A 22,121-nucleotide genomic window follows, 5' to 3' on the forward strand; every position below is an offset into this window, starting at 1 on the left:
TAGATCACATCTAAATTATTTGTAATCAGCTATATTGAGCAAGTTGGGTTTCCATCAGAAGCAATAATCATAGACCAGAAAAGGCACCAACATTTTAGAAATTAGAGTTCATTGATATAATGAATAAAAAAAAAAAAAAACCAGATTTGACTTAGTTGCTAATTGATTTTTTCAAGACATGGAATTTTTATCTTGCTTATGTTTTCTTTCTACTTGATTGCAAATAACATCTGTTAATGGTCATGCATTTCTTTTTTATATGAATAGACACAACTGAACACTGGTAGTGAAAACTTACTCCATTTCTTCAATCCATATTTCCAGCTGCATTATTGGTAGAATGAGCTCTTAATTTATAATTTGCTCTTTCAGAGGCGGACCTAGTCAGAAGAGTTCTGTTGTAACTTTTGTCTTACCTAATATAATTAGTATATAATATATTATATATATAATATAATAATTAACATAATTATTATATTCAACAACCTATAGTTGTTGAATATAATAATTTTGGGGGCTTCCTGGGTGGCTCAGTCAGTTAAGCATTTGACTTGGTCAGGCTCTGTGCTCAGCAAGGAGTCTCCTCGGGATTCTCCCTCTGCCCTTTTCTTGCTCCCTCTAAAATAAATAAATAAAATCTTAAAAAGTATTTATATGTATTACAATTTTGGATAGTCTCTCTAGACCTTTAAAAATCAAGATCCCACAGACTTACACTGAAATCTCTCATCCCTGAGTAGTCAACACTGCTCAGGAGGCACCTACTTCAGAACTCAAATTAAGTCCTGCCAGCCTCACTTCCACGGGCCCCCTCTGCATACCCAAACACCCCAGTTTGAAGGGGAGCATTGTAACTGGAATGGAGTATCATTGTAAAACATAGGAAAAACACCTACAGTGTTTAGGACACAAATTTTGTCAGCAGGAATTAACACAAGAGTTAAGGATGGAGAGTTTTCAGAGAGCCAAGTCCTATGTGCATCAAATGAGGCTTAGCATCAAACTGTGTGCCTGAAAGGAAACCATTTCTTCATAAAATGCTGAATTGCCAAAGTCCGTCAACTTTGGGGTTTATGAGTAAGAGTAGCAGTTTTCAGTTTCTGGTATTGACTTAATCAACCTATACAGCTTCAAAAAATATAAAGAATGGCTCCCAGGAACAAGACGCACTTTCACCCAGGGGCAGACCAGTCTCCGATTATCACAGGTTGCACTTTGGCCATTAGTTCACACAGAATCATTAAAAACATTGGCCCTGGAGAAACGAATATGCTGACTCAGCGCGCTGAAGCCTACCCCACAGTTCCTGCTCCTACTGTCAAAACGATTATCAAAACTCACAAACTGGGGCTCCTGGGTGGCTCAGTGGGTTAAAGCCTCTGCCTTCGGCTCAGGTCATGATCTCAGGGTCCTGGGATGGAGTCCTGCATCGGGCTCTCTGCTCAGCAGGAAGCCTGCTTCCCCCTCTCTCTCTCTGCCTGCTTCTCTGCCTACTTGTGATCTCTGTCTGTCAAATAAATAAATAAAATCTTTATAAAAAAAAAAACCTCACATTGGGACGCCTGGGTGGCTGGCTCAGTTGGTTGGGCGGCTGCCTTCGGCTCAGGTCATGATCCCAGCGTCCTGGGATCGAGTCCCACATCGGGCTCCTTGCTCGGCAGGGAGCCTGCTTCTCCCTCTGCCTGCCATTCTGTCTGCCTGTGCTCGCTCTCTCCCCTTCTCTCTCTGATAAATAAATTTAAAAAAAGAAATGCATATATATCATCTTAATAGGAAATAAGTCTATAAAAAATTAAAAAAAAAAAAACCTCACAAACTAATTATTTCTCCAGTTTTGTCCTTATTCCTACCAAAATGAGCCCCATCGGTGTTGAATGCCTTCCTTGCCTGCTCACAGTATACACCTCGTGTGAAGATCTTTGTGCCCCCCACAGCATTAAACTGACGTCTGTCGAACGCAATGCAAGGGCAACTCTCTTGCCAAAAATATAAAAAAAACTTAAATTCAGGAAATATTTACAAGTCCGGAGTGAATACACGCTCTATTAACTGATGGCATCACTACTTTGGGAGCTGAGTAAGAATGGAAGAATGGGGACTTCCTCAAAAGCTCTCACACGGTGGTCCCCGGGAGTCCCAGGGGCCCTTGCCTCTGGGAGGCTCCCAAGAAAAGTAAAGCTGCAGAGGAGTGCCATGAACTTTGACCCTGGTGCAGCACAAACAATGCCGACCGCACCCCAGGCGGGCCCGCGGGGTAACTGAAGTTGCAGGGTCTTCCGCGTCTTAGGAAACCCCGCCCCGCCCCGTCCCGCCCACCGCCCGCTCCGCCAATCCTCAGGCGCCATCGACCGCTCGGCCTCCCAGGCACCTCCAATCAAGTACCTATATCCGGCCCCAGTCCCGGGCCCCGCGGTCAGGGGAGGTCAGTAGAGGGCCTATCGGAGCCGAGCTGGGGGCGTGGTCGGGGGCAGGGGGCGGGCGAACTGAGACGGCGGGGCGGAGCGCGCTCGTCGCAGTCGGGTGCGATTGGCCACCCCTGGCAGGAGCCGCACCTCGGACAGCAGCAGCGGCGGCAGCGGGAGGGTCCGTGTGGCGCCCGGCGGCGACGGCGGCAGGGTCCTGCGTGAGAGAGTGGGTCGCGACACCGAGGCCACCGGCGGAGGCTCCGCGTGGCCGGACTCGACATTCAGCGACCCGAACCGGGGACCCTCCCGGGGACAAGCGGCAGAAGAGCGACTCGGGAACAAGTGTGGGAGAGGAAGCGGCGGCGGTGACGCCGGGCCCCGGGTGGTGACAGCAGGTCTGAGGTGAGAGCACCGCGGCTCGGGACGGTGACAAAGTGAGCCGAGGCAAGGAGACCCTGGGAGGAGTGAGATCGGGAGGACTCGTGACGGGAGTCCTGGAGCGAGTTTGTCCGGACGGGGGAGAGGAGACCCCGAGAGGGGCCGGGATAGCGGGTCTGAGCGGGAACCGAGAGAGGGCTTGGGACAGCGGGTCTGGGGGAGTCCCCGAGAGGGCTTGGGACAGCGGGTCTGGGGGAGTCCCCGAGAGGGCTTGGGACAGCGGGTCTGGGGGAGTCCCCGAGAGGGCTTGGGACAGCGGGTCTGGGGGGGTCCCCGAGAGGGGTTGGGACGAGTGTGAAGACAGGAGACCCCGAGAGGGCTTGGGACAGCGGGTCTACGGGGAGTTCCCAAGAAGGCTTGGGACAACAGGTATGAAGGGAGAGTCCCCAGGAGGGGCTGAAACAGCGGGTCTGAAGACAGCCCCGAGAGGGCTTGGGACGGCGGGTATAAGGGAGGGAGCCCTGAGAGGGGCCAGGACAGCAGGTCTGAAAAGAGGGGACTCCGAGAGGGCTTGGGACAGCAGGTGTGGAGAGAGGGGACTGGAGAGGGCGTGGGACAGCAGGTCTGACTGGGGGGACCCCCCCCCCACTAGAGGGGCCGGGACGGAGGGTTTAGGGGAAGTCCCCGAAAGGGCTTGGGACAGCGGGTGTGAAGGGAAAGGACCCCGAGAGGACTTGGGACACCAAGTCTGCTGGGGGACACCCCCCCCCCCCCGAGAGGGGTCGTGACAGCGAGTGTGAGGGAGACCCGGAGGCGGGCTTCGGAGCGCGCGAGTGGAAGGAGAAGGGGGGAGCGAGTCTGGGTCGGGGTCGCTGCACGCGGCGAGCCGGGACTGCCGGCAGCGCACGGCGAGGGGAGGCATGCTGCTCGCAGAGTCTGCAGCCAGCCAGTCTCCCCAAAGGTGGTGTGTGAGATGCGGGGCAGCCCGAGCCCCGGTGTTATGCTCCCGCAGAGCAGGGATTATGTAATGAATCCTCTCCTAAGTAGAACGCAAGGGCTGGAGGGTCTGGCAGAAGCGCTGAGATCTTGGCAAGAGCGAGCAACCGACCGCCCGACCTCTCTCCTCGCTGGCCCCCTGGCTTCTGATGTGTTGCTCAGAGTTTGGCGTGGATGCCTTGAAAGTGAGGGGCTTCTTGACATTAATACCTGAACGAGAACGTGGAAAGTTGGAGAGAGGGCTTCTCCAAGCCCAAGGCAGTTGAAGGGGAAAGGGATCCTTTTGGAGACCCATGTCTTGGATTAATTGGGATGTCATTGGTGATAGTCCCTGTATTTTTCATTGCTAAGAAAGGTTTTTAGACTTGGCAGCCCTTTAGTTGTTCGCCGTGCAGATTCAAATGAACTATACACTAAGTTTGTTTAGCTTTGATGTGTTGGAGATAGTTGGGAGGTCAACCTGAATTTTGAAAGGAGGTGTCACAGTGGCTAATAGCCACTTTCCAATTAGATTTCTCATCATAAAAGCTACCAGGACTGAGCTTTGCGCTTAATTCTAGGACAAGCTAAGGAGAGAGATAAGCCTGTTTATACCAGACGCTTTGCCCTGGTAGGAGGCAAGTGTGTGTCTATTAAAATGATAAAACAAATAGTGGAAAGACGGAGGTGGTGGGAATTGGGGGGTTAGCCTCCTACTTTGATGGATGTGAAAATTAAACTAATGACCAGGCTAGTTGTTCACAATACTTAGGATATGTTAATACTGCCCTACCTTTCAAATGTTCTCTTAAATGCACAAGCTTTGTTACAGTTGTGCCCAGCACTTTTGCTGTGAGTTTTTTAACCTTTTTCTCTGTGTGTTTTTCCTCTTCACTCCTTCTCTTTGCAACTAGTTCCTTTTTTTATAGGAGCAGACTTAGAAGATGATGGTTTGGGGAACATAATAGAGAATGTCATTATCATTTCATAGTTACTTAGATATCTTCTTTGCTTCTGGTTTAGGCTATGTCTTATTAGGAACTTTTGCCCTTGTGTAGTAATGGGCAGCTTCAGCGAAGGGGAAGAAAGAAATGCTGCTTTATTTTCCCAAGACCTAATGGAGAAAGCTTACTTAGAACTGCCTATTTAAATCCACGACAAACGTTACTGAAGTCATTTTCATCAGGGTGATAGTAAGTAGAGGACATGTGTCATTTGGGGATTTTATTTGATATAACCTGATACAGAGCTGTTCTTATATGACTTCAAAGAGTGTGGAGCTGGATATGGTTATGAAAATGCCACCAACTAGAAGTCCTCCCCTAAGAAATAACAGGGAGGTAAGAAGAGCAACAATGGCGAATACAAATTTAAAATATGCCGCTATAATTTATTTAAGATGTATTAAGTATGATTTTTATGCTAAATTTATTTTTCCAGAACTCTAGGTCAAATTCAAGTAAAAAATAAAGTCAGTTAAACCACAAGGTTATTTACAAAGGGCATATATTCATTATATAGTGCCCAAAACTTATGAAATGATCTGTGGAAGGATTGGGAATCTGAGGACCAATAATTCTACAAATAGAAATGTTTGAACAGATAAGCTCTTTGATCATACTTGTTAGCTCATTTCTGACTGGTACAGATGGTAGTTTCTTAGGACAAAACATTAATTTTAATTTCTTACAAGAAAAGAAAGTGTTCTGATACTCCCTGGAGTGATGACTAAAGCAGTCATTTCAACCACATTACATTATGGTATTGATCCAGAAATGATGAAGAGAGAGTCATTGTAATAGAATTTTTAGTGATAGGAAGGGCCTGTAGTCACTTTTTATGCCTTGGGGTGATGAGAAGGTGGGATAGGAGGGTAGGAATTATGTGGGAATTTATTTTCATTTATTTCACAAAAGAAAAGTACGCCATGAGAAACTGCAAATATGTGAAGTCATTACGCCTGTGCTCATTAAACTATTTCTTTTCAAATTAAAAAACATACCGAGAAGAGGAAATTAAGAAGGAGCTTTCCACGTCCATGTGAATGGTTATAGCCACAAGAGAATGCAAGTCCTTTTGGTTTGGAGTTCTTTTTTTTTTTTTTTTTTAGATTTTATTTCTTCATTTGACAGGGAGAGACACAGTGAGGGAACACAAGCAGGGGAAGTAGGAGAGGGAGAAGCAGGCTCCCTGCGGATCATGACCTGAGCCCAAGGCAGATGCTTAACAACTGAGCCACCCAGGCGCCCCTGGTTTGGAGTTCCTAAAACTGTTCTTATTCTTGATTTAGCAGGATACGAGTACTACCCAGTAAATACAATAACCCATTTTGCCCTTTCTTTACCACTTGAGTCATATACAGTCAAACCATTGTCATCTCAGAGTCTACCTTGGTATCTAATTTGGTTTAATGTTTAAGCCACCCTGAATAAAAGTTCTCATTGCTTGCCAGTGTGCATATTTTTTGGTTTCAGTCGTATAGAAGAATGAGTGAAAACTATTGGTACTTTTATTTTAGAACTTCTGTGAAAAGCCTCTTTCTTTCATAATCTTTTCCTCAGTCTTTGTTTCTCCCCTCCCCACAAAAAGAAAATAGAAATCTTCCACCCAAGTGTTTTGTGACTCTCCTAAGGGAAGACTTCTTTACAGTCTTCAGTGAGATTCAATGAGCTCATCTTCAATGATGCTGTCAATCCGTGAGAACCGTTTTGAATTAGCAGTTTTGAGTCGTGAGATATTGTACAGTTGCAGTTCAGCATAGGGAGTTCAGATTCTGATTGTTTAGCTTTATCATCCATTTAATTGGTTGCTTTGTTATATATGAAGATATGTTAAAAGTTTGTTACTGTTTCTTAAACCCAGACTGAGTCTAAACAATACAGAACAACAGCAGCAACAAAAAAGTAAGTGGTATCTATCAGTCTAGCTGTCCTTACAGATAAGCTATATTGACTTTATGGACCAAAATATGATCAAATTCATTTCTAAACTACAGGCATCAAATTAAAAACAACAACTATTTAGAATTTTTAGGATTACCAGTGGGAATTAAATTGATCATTCAAGCTATATATTATTTAATTTACCTAAATATTTTATTAATCAACCTAATGTGTTTTTTTTTTTTCTTTCTGACCTGAGGTTTGTTAGAGACATTGAAACTAAATTATTTCCATTTTACAACAGAATGACTTAGGGGTCAGTTTCTTGATTTGTTAACACAGATCAGCCTCCTAACCATTATCAGGTATCTCACACATATACATTTTTCATCCCCAGAGTGAGGGAGAAAGAGATTTTGCCTTGTAATAGACACTTTACACCTAGGAAAACCTACTCCATTAAACAAAGACCTGCGGCTCATGTGGATTTAGATATTCACATTGAGAATATACTTGCTGGAGTCTAGTCTTTGGGGCCCTTCCACTTAACCTCTAGCCTCAGTGAAATGATGGTTAGCAATTCAACCCCACAATATACATTTTGTTACATTTAATATTTCAGTCAATTATCAAAGTGCCAATTGGAAGACTTCAGTTTTACTTCCACCCACTATTTCTTTTTTTTTTTTTTAAAGATTTTATTTATTTATTTGACAGAGAGAGATCACAAGTAGACAGAGAGGCAGGCAGAGAGAGAGAGAGGAGGAAGCCGACTCCCTGCTGAGCAGAGAGCCTAATGGGGGACTCGATCCCAGGACCCTGAGATCATGACCTGAGCTGAAGGCAGCGGCCTAACCCACTGAGCCACCCAGGCGCCCCCCACCCACTATTTCTGATGGACAATGGGATAACCCTTTATTTCCAGATCAAACTAGGACTATGGGCAGTATATATTTGTTTTTATATGTTTCAGCTCTGTCTAATGACACAGGCTTATGTCCACAACTATCAAGGCTTATGACGATTCAAATAGATTTTATTTACCCATTACAATAGATGGCACTAATCAAGGCAGAATGCTTTCTTACATTAACTAATAACCTAATTAGTCTCACCAATAGACACAGAAGAGAATGGTAGCTTGCGGCCAATCTTCTATTCTATTGTGAACATTCGCCTTTACTTTTTGAAGTGTGTGCGTGAACACACAAGTATATCCAGAAGCCACATATTGCTTTTAAAATGATCTAGGTCAAGCATTAATAGCAGAGATACAAAATTACAATATTATGCTTCATGTACCTTTATGTTTCTATTGTCTCTTGTGTAAAATTTCTCTTCTGTCACTGTATACCAGGTCCTTGTTTACATGTGTTTGTTGGTCTTTTACTATTCTGTGAGCTCTTCAAGGCAGAGCTGGGAAGTTCTCATCTATGCATTCCCCATGGCAAGCTTAGTACCAGGCACAAAATACGAAGATGCTCCATAAATGTGAATTGAATGACTGGTTGAATTAATGATGAGCAAATTGGGGCGCCTGGGTGGCTCAGTGGGTTAAGCCACTGCCTTCGGCTCAGGTCATGATCTCAGAGTCCTGGGATCGAGTCCCGCATCGGGCTCTCTGCTCAGCAGAGAGCCTGCTTCCCTCTCTCTCTCTGCCTGCCTCTCCATCTACTTGTGATTTCTCTCTGTCAAATAAATAAATAAAATCTTTAATGATGAGCAAATTAGTAGATTGTATTTACGTTCACACTTTGTTTCTTACACATCAAAAGAGACAGGGATTCCGTTGGAACATGAGCAAATGTTAGCTTTCTTCATCTGTCATGTAAGAAACAGCACGATACATTGGAAGGAGAAAGGACCTTACACTAAGAGAGACTTGGGTGTCTACTTTGGCTTTGTCATTGTGCCAACTGGGTAAATTACTTAAGTCTTAAAGCTCTCAATTCTCTCATCCGTCAAATAAGAATACATACCTCACAGGATTCTTATAAGGAATAAATGAAGCAGTTTATGTAAAGCGCCAAACACAGTGACAAGCACATGAAAGTGTTTAATAAATCGTAGCTGCGTATTATTTTAATCACTTGAAACAATTTTTTATTGTTTTTTTTTTCTCTATTCCCAGTATCTAGTCAGTTGCTAAATCCCATGGCTCCTGATTCCAAAAAGAATAATTAAGAGACTCACATAGAGGGAAATTGAGACAGTGAGGTTAAGTGACTTCCCAAGGTCAAACAAAGGTAAATTTGACCCCTGTGACCTAGATCTGGTTTTTCAGCTCACTACAGTTTCCACTTCATTCCTCTCAATGGTCCAAGAAGGAGCTAACAAGAGCCTTAATGGGTGCTGGGAAGGATTACTGTGCCAGTATTCAGTCTCCTTTTCTTTTTCATACTTCCTAAATACATTGTTTCTGTCTTACTCTCCCTAAAGTAGAGCTCTGGTTTTGTCACTCACATGTTCAAATTAATAACTCCTCATAGTCTACTGAATTCAGTACAGATTTATCCAACTGTTTTTAGGTTCTTAATGCTCCATTATCTGTGTGTGTGTTTGTATCCTGTGCCCCAACCAGACCAGCCTACTTTCTGCCTGAATACTTCCTGATTTGCCATCCTCAGATCTTTGTTCCTGCCATTTCTTTTCCTTAGAATGCCTTCTTTTCTCCTTTTCCAGACCTACTTCTCATGCCATCTTCATGAGGCCTTTTCTGATCATCCTCCTTGCTTTTCTTTTCCTTGAATTCCTTAAGTATTTTGTTTTCTTATTACATTAATATTTTCTCTGATTTTACATTATAGGTTTTGTACTTGTCTTTCCTAAATGTCCATCTTCTTGATTTTAAAAGGACAGTGACATACACATCTATCCAGGTACCTTGTACCTAGTATCTTCTCAATAAATATTTGTTGAATTGTATTAAATTCAAATACTTAATTTAGGTTCAAAAATAATTATTTAAATATAATTATTGCTGCCAGGGAAGATAACAGAGATAATTCTCTCTTTTTTTTTTTTTTTTAAGATTTTATTTATTTATTTGACAGACAGAGATCACAAGTAGGCAGAGACGCAGGCAGAGAGAGAGAGAGGAGGAAGCAGGCTGCCTGCTGAGCAGAGAGCCCGAGGGGCTCCATCCCAGGACCCTGGGATCCTGACCTGAGCTGAAGGCAAGGCTTTCACTCACTGAGCCACCCAAGCGCCCCGATAACAGAGATAATTCTTTTTTTTTTTTTTTTAAGATTTTATTTATTTATTTGACAGAGAGAAATCACAAGTAGATGGAGAGGCAGGCAGAGAGAGAGAGAGAGGGAAGCAGGCTCCTTGCTGAGCAGAGAGCCCGATGCGGGACTCAATCCCAGGACCCTGAGATCATGACCTGAGCTGAAGGCAGTGGCTTAACCCACTGAGCCACCCAGGCGCCCCACAGAGATAATTCTTAAATGAAAAATTCACTTCTGACCTTGGCAGTTGGTAAATTCAGTGCCAGTGCTACCAAGTATTTGGAAACTTGTATGTTCATATTTGGCTCGGTAATATACCCTAAAGTGAATTTTGACTTTCAGTGTTTGGGATTTGTTATATTATTTTTTTTCTTAAGTGATGTTTTTATCTCTAAAGAATGGGTTCAAACTTCAGGTCTTTGGAAGTTTCCAAGCTTTCTCTTAGTGTTAGCAACAGATAAAATATGATTCCCTTTCATTTGCAATCCAAAGTGGTCGTTCACTTGAGTCAGAGGTAGAGTCTGGGAGAGATCTGATGCTCTCCTCTTCCAGAGCAAATTCCTTACTTCATGATGTAAACAATTTGCAACTGTAAACAGGTAGACTTATTATTATTCCTACCTCCCATATTAAATTGTTCTCCACAGGGCTTACTGCCTTCTGACATACCAAATACTTTATCTTATATTTCTTTTTTTTTTTTTTAAGATTTTATTTATTTGTCAGAGAGAGAAAGGGAGAGCAAGCGAGCACAGGCAGACAGAATGGCAGGCAGAGGCAGAGGGAGAAGCAAGCTCCCTGCCGAGCAAGGAGCCCGATGTGGGACTCGATCCCAGGACGCTGGGATCATGACCTGAGCCGAAGGCAGCCGCCCAACCAACTGAGCCACCCAGGCGTCCCATTTTATCTTATATTTCTATACTAGAATGTAGACTATGAAAGTAGAGATTTTTTTAATTCATTGCTGTTTCCTAACCTGTAGAACAGTGTCTACCATATAGTAGGTGCGCAGTAAATGACTGAATGACTAAGTAGATCACTTTGTCTTGGGAGAGGCCTCCAATTTGTTGGCTAAAAAGAATGTTTTGTTATTTTAAGCACATGTAGCAAAATCCTAAGGAAGTTAAGATTTAGCTTGAAAGAGTAGAGTTTATCTGTGTCTTTTACTCTCTCTGGGCTTTACATTTGTCTTTGACCTATCTTGAATTTACTCTATTTTTACTTTATTGTTTATAAACAAAAGCTGTTCCTGCCACCAAACCATACATCCAAGATGATTATGTCTCAGTCTGGCTAAAATCCTAAGAAAACTGTGTTCATTATAACAAAATTTAACAGAAGCTTGTTGGCATCGCTCTTAGGCATTAAAGGCTAATAAGACCAAAATTTTAATAAAATTCAGTACAGGGACATTATCCCATTAAAAGTACTTCACTGGGGTGCCTGGATGGCTCAGCGGGTTAGAGCCTCTGCCTTCTGCTCAGGTCATGATCCCAGGGTCTTGGGATCGAGCCCCACATCAGGCTCTCTGCTCCGCAGGGAGCCTGCTTCCTCCTCTCTGCCTGCCTCTCTGCCCACTTATGATCTCTGTCATATAAATAAATAAAATCTTTAAAAGTAAATAAATAAAATAAAAGTACTTCAGTTATTTTTCTTGGGTGGTAATATTAACCCTGAAAATTGGTCAGATCAAGCTTCTGATATTAATTTGGGGTTACCGGTTTTCTGCATGTAAAAGTAATTGGGTTTGAAATGTGTTTTAAGCCTGAATTAAAAGAACTTAGTCAGTGGTGACTCATGGTAAGATGTTTTTCCTTTTTCCTGCTGGAGCATATGCCTTTGCCTTCAACCTGGCTTTTTAAAGCATTGAAAATATAAAGAATCCTACTTTTATATACTATATTCTGGAAAAGCTCTTTTAGATTCAAGGTGGTGGCCTTAATTACAATGTTTTTAAGTAATGAGCACTACATTTGACTTTACAAATTTCCATAAATTTTTTTTTTTTTAGTCCCTGCCTTTATGGGAGTTTCTCATCATTAGGTGAAATTGCCAAAAGTCTATTAGATAGTGTATGAGTAACCACAAGGACTTTGTCTTGTTCATTACTGTGTTCCTGGTGCCTAAAACAGTGCTTTTTACAGAGAGAACAATTTAGTATTTGTTGAGTGAAGTCACATACATTCTTTTTTTTTTTTTTTAAGATTTTATTTATTTACTTGAGAGAGAGAGAAAGAGAGAGAGCATGAGAGGGGAGAAGGTCAGAGGAAGAAGCAGACTCCCCGTGGAGCTGGGAGCCCAATGCAGCACTGGATCCCAGCTTTCTGGAATCATGACCCGAGCTGAAAGCAGTTGCTTAACCATCTGAGCCACCCAGGTGCCCGAAGTCCCATACATTCTTAATAACAGCTCATCTTACAAAAATAATGAAAGTCTGTTGAAATAAATTTTCTCCAGCCTTGTTGAATTAAGTAATTGCCAGTTCACAATCAAGCCAGTTTGGGAAGCTCTTGAATTAGCCCAAGGTAGCTCTACCCTAATAGTTCTTAGCATTGATTGTACCAATCTGAAATCTCCTTTAGTGGTTCACTTACAAAAGGAAGAGTAAATCGGCAACACCCAAAGGCACTTGCACCTGTGGGAACCAATGGGCGTCCTAACAGGAAATACTTTCAGCTTGCAATACCCATAGTAATGTGCCGCGCCAGGGTCACGCTGTTTTATCTGCAGTTCCTTGTTAGGACTGTACAACATTTCTTCAAGTTTTCTTTTACATATGTGTAAAAGAGAATGAACTTTAAGTTTGAGAATTAAAATGTGGACGGTTATTTCCATTTTCTTCGTTATCAAGGAATTGGTGAGTTGTCCTTTAAATTCTTTCTTTACTTTCTAGTGTTGTATCCCCTGAAACCTCACTCTAGCACACTGGGAGAGGGGGAATGGAGGACATGTAAGTGTAAAATTACGTACTTTGTAAGTTGTACTTTACAACTTAAACCGGTATCATTATTAATAGTAATAAGCAGTTGTGATCTTTACGTGATACCATTAACGGCAGGTGTTGATAGAATTTCATAGATTTGTTTAGCTCCATCAAGTTTTTGTCTTTTGTAGGGAGTGGGGGAGAAATTCAGAAAAAGTTTTTAGAAAGTTCTTACCAAAATGTCAAACTGTAAAGCTGTATACATTAATGTAATGCTGTTAACGTTAATACTCTCTGACCAGGAAGTACTCTCTTGAAGCCTCATTTATAAAACTGTGTCTATAATAACTTCCTTTCTCGGAATGAAGGTGCTGTTAGCATGGTGTTGTTCGTACAACTTAAGCTGGGCTCCGTTTTATCTTTCTTAATGAACAGGAGGGAGTTTTTTAATGAAAGTCGTCTCTGGGGCAGTCTTACTTATTGCTGAAGCTAAAGAATTTTTTTTGAAGTCTTAATATGTTGGATTAGAGATGTAGGCATGCATTTGAGACAATCTGCTGTGAGTAAGCTTGGTATTTTGTTTTACACTTAGCATTTTATTATAAATATGGTTTGTGTCTAAACATTGCTAATATACTCTTTGTTGAATTTCATGTGAATATTTATGGCCTTAGCTCAAAGTCCAGCTGAGAGTAATCAACCTCAAAAATCACTGGATTCCTATGCTCTATTTATTTTAGTTTGTAGTTTGAGATTACATAAATAAATATTAGTGGGAACTTTTTTTTATAAATTTTTTGATTTTTTCCCCTTTTTTTCTGGATAAGTAAAGTAAATACTGAGCTGCAAATAAAACATGATAATCTTGTCAGAAAAGTCTTAAACAAAATTTTAAATATACTCACGGCTATTCTTATTAAATGGATGAAGTTTGTTCTTATGATTGATATTCCTGTAAAACAATATTTCAAAATGAAGCTACTCAAAATGGCACACTATTCATTCTAGAGATCTTAAAAAAAAATCAAGGCCATGTCCTATTTTTTCTTCTTTTCTAGCAAGGGAAAACAGAATATAGAAAGCATTCATTTCTTAAACATAATGCCAAATTTAGAGACAGAAAAGTTAGATGATTTGATCATGTTTATCTTGTTTTGTAAGTTTTTTTGTTTTTATTTTAGTACATAAGGTTACTTATTGAAGTATAATAATAAAACATCTTAGCCATGAGGTAATTTATGACACAACTGTAGTCCATACAATGAAATTAGATGAAGTAGGAAAGTAAATAATTTGTTTAACAGCTCATGGTTTGTATGTTGAAAAATTAATGTGAAGTATTTTATTAGCCAAGAAAGCTGCCTTTAATAGTTTCTTTACCGATTTCGCTAGACCCTTAGAACAAGGTTGACATAAAATCTGTATAATCCTGACTTCCAAACTCCACTAGTACTCTACATGTTAGATGTGTAAAGTCTTCTAATCATACATAGGATGCATTTTCATTCAAGAAGCATATTAGTGAGGGGGCACCTGGGTGGCTCAGTAGGTTAAAGCTTCTGCCTTCGGCTCAGGTCATGTTCCCAGGGTTCTGGGATCGAGCCCGGTGTCGGGCTTTCTGCTCAGTGGGGAGCCTGCTTCCCCCTCTCTCTCTGCCTGCTTGTGATCGCTGTCTGCCAAAAAAATAAATAAAAATATTAAAAAAAAAAAAAGGCATATTAGTGATATAGGTACTCTATGCTTCTGATACATAAAAAAGAAAAAACTTTTAAGTAAGCTTTGAAATGTGATGTCATAGTGTGGTTAAGATTTGTAAATATTAAACACTTAAAAGTACAAATGATGTTAATTTCCATTTTCACAGATAGAGAGGGCTTTTATGATTATTTTATCAGCACTCCACAAGTATCCCAATCATAGCTTGGATGGGGTGGGGCAGCGGAAGTAGGTGGGGCTTCACAGTAGTGACAGATTATTGCAGATTATGTGGCTGCCTGCCAAAAGGCCACTAGTTGGAAAAGTGGAAGTTACTAACTGCATCCTATTAATTTGTACATATTTATTTGTATCCTCTTATAACTGTTTACTGGTTTCACATGCAGATGACAAGATTTAAACTTCTGATTCACTTGACATGCGCTTAATGTTCTGTTCTTTATTTACCTTGGTCATACTTCTTGCATACTCTGCAGAGATCACACTGACCATTTTGTGGAAGACCGAGTGTTAGCAGAAAAAAGGGGAAGGGTGCACAGAACTTTAAACCATAATTGCTTTGCTTTCTAACCAAAAGTATTGCAGAGTTAACATGTAAAGTGTCCCATCATATTTAGGCAATTCTATAAAATACTAATAAAAATAATCGTGTCTTGTGAAGGAAATTGTAGTTCTCAATTATATTGGTTCAGTTTGAAATTCCTGCTGTTTCAACATACAAGGAAGCTTTGTAGAGGAAATATGACAGCTCTGCCCAGATGCATAAAGGGAATCACAGTGGAGAGTTATTTTTAGAGGTGTCTTCTTATGAGTATATTTTATCCATATACTGAGAAGTGTCTCTCAAAGTTTAGTTTCTGTTTCATGCTTACTGACAGCAGTTAAATAGGTTGCACAGGGCACTGGATATTCTATTAAGAAAATACTTTTAAAAGCATTTTGATGTCACCAACAACCAGCCTAGTTAGTCTTGACCGGGCTGGAGTCAGTGACAGCATTTGTCAAAAATGTAACCAAATTGAGAACATACCGAGATGCTATGGGTACCATCAAGTAGTAATACAAGGGAACAGTTAACTTCCATTTCATGCAGGGTCCCACTCTCCTTCAGGAATAGAGTGCACTGTTTTCAGTATAAGGAAAGGTTAGAAGTAAGTCAGGGAATCTGTCCGTTTGTATCACTGACAGTGCTTAGACGTTCTTCCCTAACTCTTGTACACAGTGAGTAACATGTCCAGGTTCCTTATTCCTGTTACTTTTGGCTTTGGTCACACATGTTTGAGGTTGGCAGCGTAATCTAATAATTAACAAGAGCCTATCAGATGAACATGTCTGCTGCTTACAGCTCACAAGCTTTGTGATCTTATACAAATCCTTACTCTTGAAGCCTTGGTTTCTTCAACTGTAAAGTGGACACAAACATAGTACTTGTGGATTATTGTGAGGGTCAAGTGAGATTACCTACTAGGGGAACAAGCTTGGTTGTACTTTGTAAGGAAAGAGCTCAGTGAGTAATAGTAGATGGACTATTTTGCTGGTTTGGGACATTTCCCTTCTTATTCACAGTTCTACCAGAAAATGATCATGGGAAGAGATATAGCACAATACATGCAATCATGTACAGATAATAGAATCAATCTTACTGGAGTAAATGCATTTAAAAGTACCGTGGGAGCACGTGAATGAGATCTATAGGTCTTACTTATTTATGCCACTCCTCTTAGAACGAGGGGAAGCAGGAGAAGAGTTGACTATAGATTTAAGTGATTTTTAGTATAAAAAGTTAATGTGCCAAATTGAGCTTTAGTAACATTTTGTTGCTGTTTTTCACTTCAGAAAATTTCCTCCCCATTTGATACAGCACAGCCTAGGAATGCAACATGGCCAAGTGTTAATTTCTTAAGTCATTTTCTCAACATTTTGTTTTCTTCCTACTGGATCACTATCAGATAAAGTTAAGAATATGCTCCAGATTCTAGATGCAGCTCTAAAAAAGTTGGGGTTTTTTAGGGATGTTCTTCTGGTTTGGTTTGGCTTTATTGGGGGTAGAACCACACAGTAAAGAATACACATTTGAGTATAAAGAAGAGTGTTTTATGTTTTCACCATCTTAGTGTCAGGGGTTGATGTCCTGTAATGGTTCAGTTAACTTTGTTTGTATATTGAAAAACAACTAATTTTTACATAAGCAGATTTTCTTGGGGTTGTGTTAACAAAGCAAATGTGAAATCTGGGGGTGCCTGCTGTAAATTCATCAAAGAAAGCGATGAAACTACTTACAGAGTATTTGGTAAACATTTAAGCTGAATGGATATATTTTTACTGTTGGAAATATCCAGGTCTTAATCTGTAGTACAACCCCTTTATGTGGTAGGCAGCCTTTGCATTAGTCTGTGTTTCATTCTCACTTCTGATACCCCCCAGTATTGCAGTCTCAAAGGCCCAGCATGTTGCCACTAGACTACACTCTATCTCCGTGCACCTCTCTTACTCAGACCCTTATGGCCTTATTCCTGGATTACCACAGTTGCCTTCCTTCGTTCGTTTTTTTCCAACTCCTCCTGATTAACCTTCTTTAAGTGCTACTCCTCCCCGTTTCAGAACGCTTCACTGGTTCCATGTTTCCACCACATTAAATCTAACCTCTTCTGCTTGACTTTCAACGTCCTTTCTTATATGGCCCTCACTGCTCATCCAGCTTCATTTCCTATGTTCTTTGGCCTGTTCTTTCTGCTCTATTGAGGTGAGTGTGTCTCTGCCACATGCCTTACTTGTTTAAGTCTGCACCTCTGGTACTGTATCTCCTTCATCCAAAAAGTGCTCCTCCCTGGAACAGAGAGGAGAGGGGAGGGGCACCTGGGTAAAGTGCTCTGCTCGGGCTCAAGCTGTTAAGTGTCCCACTCTTGATTTCTGCTCAGGTCATGATCCCAGGGCCCTGGGATCCAGCCCCACATCGGACTCTCTACTCATCGGGGAGCCTGCTTCCTCTCCTTTCTCTGCCTACTTGTGATCTCTGTCAAATAAATAAAATCTTTAAAAAAAAAAAAAAAAAGAGTCTCTTTCTCTGCCACATCCCACCTCCGCCCCCCAAAAAAGCCCTCCTCCCTTCTCTCCGCCTATTCAAATTTAACTTTTCTTCAAGATCCTGTGTAAAATTTACTTCCTGTTTGAAGTAAAATCAGTTTTGCTGCAAAAATCCCAGATTTTTATTTTATTTTTTTTTTTAAGATTTTGTTTGACAGAGAAAGACACACAGCAAAGAGGAAGCACTAGCAGGGTGAGTGGGAGAGGGAGAAGCATGGAGCCTGACGTGGGGCTCTACCCAAGAACCCTGGGATCATGACCCAAGTGGAAGGCAGATGCTCAGTGACTAAGCCACCCAGGGGCCCCCAAATCCCAGCTTTTTAAATTAGCAAACCAGTGAACAAAAATGTGCGTAGTATCTTAATTCATCCAGTTTTATCTTCACTAATGATGTAAATAATTTGATTACGAGGACCATATCTTACACTTCAATCTTTCACAGTTCCTGCAGAATGCTGAAGCACCTGACCTTGATTTGAAGGAAGAGAAAAGAAAACAAATCTATTTCATCCTTCCTTTCTAAGGTCAAGTCAACAATCCTAGTAATATTAAAGAGACCTGAATGTTTCTCCAATTTAGGTCAGGTCTGTCACCTCATTTACAGAAAAAATGGGAGGCAAATGGAGACAGTCTTTTAACTGATTATAGATTGACATGCTTGCTTTTCTTTAGGAAAAACTATACATGTGTGTACCTATATGTATAATCATACATATGTGTGTGTTTGTTTCCTCTGTTAAGGAATGAGATAGCTAACTGCTCTCAGAGAAGTTTAGTTTTGCTATTACAACTTTCCATCCTGTCACTGTAAATTAAATATGATCAATCAATTTTATGTAATCAAGAAGTCTTCTTATCCAATTCTTTAATGTAAGTGAAATGCCTGTTGTGTATGTTAGGCTCTATGAAGGGATACTGAAGTTAATTACATATGCTCCCTTCCCTCAAAAAACCATTAAGGAATTCTGTTAGGGAGAACAAAATATATACTCAAAAGCTTAAACATAAGAATACTTGTTACTTCGAGTGGATACCTATTGTTTTAATTTTCAGTCAGTTTCCTGTCCTTTGAAATGATACATGCCTTCTTGTATTGATGCCAAAGAGCATATAGGATGAACAAATGAAAAAAAAAATTAAGAAAACTCCCCATCATTTTTTTCCAGTTTTATTGAGCTATAATTGACCTATAACATTTGATTAGTCCAATGTGTACAATATAATGATTTCTGTAAATATTGTGAAATGATCACCACAATAAATTTAGTTGACATCAGTCACCTCAAACCTTCTCCATTGTGATGAGAATTTTTAAGATTTACTCTCTTAGCATCTTTCATATATGCAGTTCAGTGTTGTTAACTATTATCACCATGCTGTACACTATATCCCCAGAACTTATTTATCTTATAACTGTACATTTTTACCTTTTGACTACCTTCACTCATTTCCCCCCACTCTCTACCCCTTGTCTCCAGCAACCACCAGTCTGTCCTCTGTATCTATGAGTTCAGTTTTTTTAGATTCCATATATAGGCGAAATCCTACGGTATTTTTTTTCCCTCTGACTTACTTCACTTAGCATATTGCCCTAAAGGTTCCTCCATGTTATCACAAATAGCAGGATTTCCTTCTTTTCTATGGCTTAATAATAATCCATTGTATACAGATACTACATTTTCTTTATCCATTCATTGATGAATACTAGATTATTTCTGTGTCTTGGCTATTATAAATAATGCTGCAATGAACATAGAAGTGCAGGTATCTTTTCAAGATAGTGATTTCATTTCCTTTGGATATATATCCAGAAGTGGAATTGCTGGATCATACGGTAGCTCTATCTTTAATCTTTTGAGGAACCTCCATGTTTTCCATAGTGGCTGCACCAATTCACATTCCCACTTTTTTTTTTCATTTTAATGTGTGCCTTCCTTTGTACGATGCCATAGAGCATAAAGTACACCCAAATGAAAACTTTTAAAATACAAAATGTTTTGCATTCATAAAAGTGTATATTTGGAAATGTCTAGTTAATGCTTTAGATTTTTATGTTAATGCTTGGTTTTAGAGACTACCTTTCATTGCAAAGATTAAAGTTAAATAACTCTGTAAAGTGTTGTACTTTTATTTTATTTTTTATTTAAAGATTTTATTTATTTATTTGACAGAGAGAGATCACAGTAGACAGAGAGGCAGGCAGGCAGAGAGAGGGAGAGGGAAGCAGGCTCCCCGATGAGCAGAGAGCCCGATGCAGGACTCGATCCCAGGACCCTGAGATCATGACCCGAGCCGAAGGCAGCGGCTTAACCCACTGAGCCACCCAGGTGCCCCAAGTGTTGTACTTTTAGTGTCCACAGAATAACTGCTTTAAGTCCAAGATGCCATTCATGTATAACTATAAAAGCTGGTTAGATAACATGCCAATGATAAAAAGTTGAAATTATGGACTATTCAATACAGGTTAGGATTTTTAAAAAATCATTTTCCAGGGGCGCCTGGGTGGCTCAGTAGGTTAAAGCCTCTGCCTTCGGCCCAGGTCATGATCCCAGGATCCTGGGATCAGTCCCACATCCGGCTCTCTGCTCAGCAGGGAGCCTGCTTCCTCCTCTCTCTCTGCCTGCCTCTCTGCCTACTTGTAATCTCTGCCAGTCAAATAAATAAATAAAATCTTAAAAAAAAAAAAAAAAAGAAATCATTTTCCAAAATAACAATAAGGTTTTTCCTTTATAAAGGGCTTTAGAAGTTTTGTAATGATTTCACATTATTTCATGAGTCTCACAACTTTGTGAGGCACTATTGTTCTCACTTTATAGGTGAGACTAGTTGAGGATTGAGGCTGAGAGAAGTTAGGTGATATACTTAAGATCACACAGCTAGTAAGTAAGTGGCAGAATTTACTTAAACTCAGATTTCTTGATTTAAAGGAAATCAGGACCTCTTCCTTTAGACCACAAATCCGAATTGAGTTATTCAGGGAATAAAATTCATACTTTTTCCTTTTTCTAGTTCAGATAAAATTTGCATAATGTGAAATTTGTCATCTTAAAGTGTAAAATTCAAATCTTAAATATTTATTTATTTTTAAAAGATTTTATTTATTTATTTGACAGACAGAGATCACAAGTAAGCAGAGAGGCAGGCAGAGAGAGAGGAGGAAGCAGGCTCCCCACAGAGCAGAGAGCCTGATGTGGGGCTCGATCCTAGGACTCTGGGATCATGACCTGAGCCAAAGGCAGAGGCTTTAACCCACTGAGCCACCCAGGTGCCCCTAAAATTCAAATTTTTAATGTATCCACAATGTTACGCAACCATGATCACTGTCTAGTTCCAGCACATTTCCATCACTCCAAAAAGAAACCCTGTACCTGTTAGCATCCCATCTCAATTACCCCATCCCTTGGCAACCACTAACTTTCTGTCTCTATGGATTTGCCCACTCTGGATACTTAATATAAATGGAATCATAAAATATGTGAATTGTTGTCAGACTTCTCCACTTACCATAATGTTATCAAGGGTCATCCGTGCTATGGCATGTGTCAATGCTTAATTTTTATGGATGACTAATACTCCATTAGATCAGTAGATCACAGTGTAGTCATTCATCAGTTGATGGACATTTGAGTTGTTCCCACTTTTTGTCTATTAAGAATAATGCTACTGTAAACATTCATATGCAGGTTTTTGTGTGAATATATGTTGTCAATTCTCTGGATATATACCTAGGAGTAAAATTTCTCATAATTATTTTTGTAAAATAATTCAAATGAAAGTGCTTTGAAATTATTTCTTTTGAAATAATTCTTTACAACTGTCTCATACACACATACACACAAAATTATTTATTCAGCTAATTTGTTTCCCACATCTGTTCTTCAGAAGTATGGCAGAGGCAAACTTTAGCTCAGATCCTGAACAAGAAGTCTCTAATTCTAAGTGCATGTAATCTGAGTTCAACACTGCTTGGTACATTCAAGATACTGTGGAGTACAAATAAGTCAATAGTGTCTCTTCTACTACTGGTTATATTCAATTAATGGAATCAAGAAATGTCTATATTCTTTCAAAGTAAGACAGAATGGCATCAATGCCACAAGAAGTGAAGTACTTTCTATACGTGAAGAAATGGAGTAACTTGGGGTTAGAATTGGAGCAGAGTCTTGAACACTGGGTAGCTTTTCAGCAAGGGTGCTAGGCCATAATCTGTCTATTTTTTAGCCTAGTTCCGACACTGTGAATAAAATATAGGATACCCAGGGACAGTGGCAAACCAAAGGCCCTTGAATCCTATATGAAGAGGTTTGAACTTTGAACAGTAGGTAGTGGGGAGCCATTTAAGGTGCTTGACTAGAAGAGACTGATGCAGTCAGTCTCTGAAAAATGACTCCATCAGTAGTTGGTAAAGCAATTTAAAAAAAGAAAGAGATTAGGGATGAGAACTTGGTTCTGGAACTAGGACAGCCTCGATGCAAAGAAGAAAAGCAGCTAGTGAGAGATTTATTGAGGACATTGGCAGCTTCGATGA

At 40.4% G+C, this 22,121-nt stretch overlaps 1 protein-coding gene across 2 annotated transcripts in view; it reads left to right on the forward strand.

The window, feature by feature from the left end:
- Nucleotides 1-2,526: 2,526 nt before the first annotated feature.
- TAOK3 (TAO kinase 3) overlaps nt 2,527-22,121 on the forward strand; it is a 183,053-nt gene continuing 163,458 nt past the window's right edge. Inside the window, exon 1 of one of the 2 annotated variants that reach the window (XM_059140871.1) lies at nt 2,527-2,807. The gene's annotated coding sequence lies outside the window, so the exon portion shown is untranslated. Of the gene's footprint in view, nt 2,808-12,576; nt 12,728-22,121 lie in introns of those variants that run through there. The other variant, XM_059140872.1, reaches the window with a different exon arrangement.

This window comes from Mustela lutreola, chromosome 11 (genome assembly GCF_030435805.1).
Source record: "Mustela lutreola isolate mMusLut2 chromosome 11, mMusLut2.pri, whole genome shotgun sequence".
Lineage (NCBI taxonomy): Eukaryota > Metazoa > Chordata > Mammalia > Carnivora > Mustelidae > Mustela > Mustela lutreola.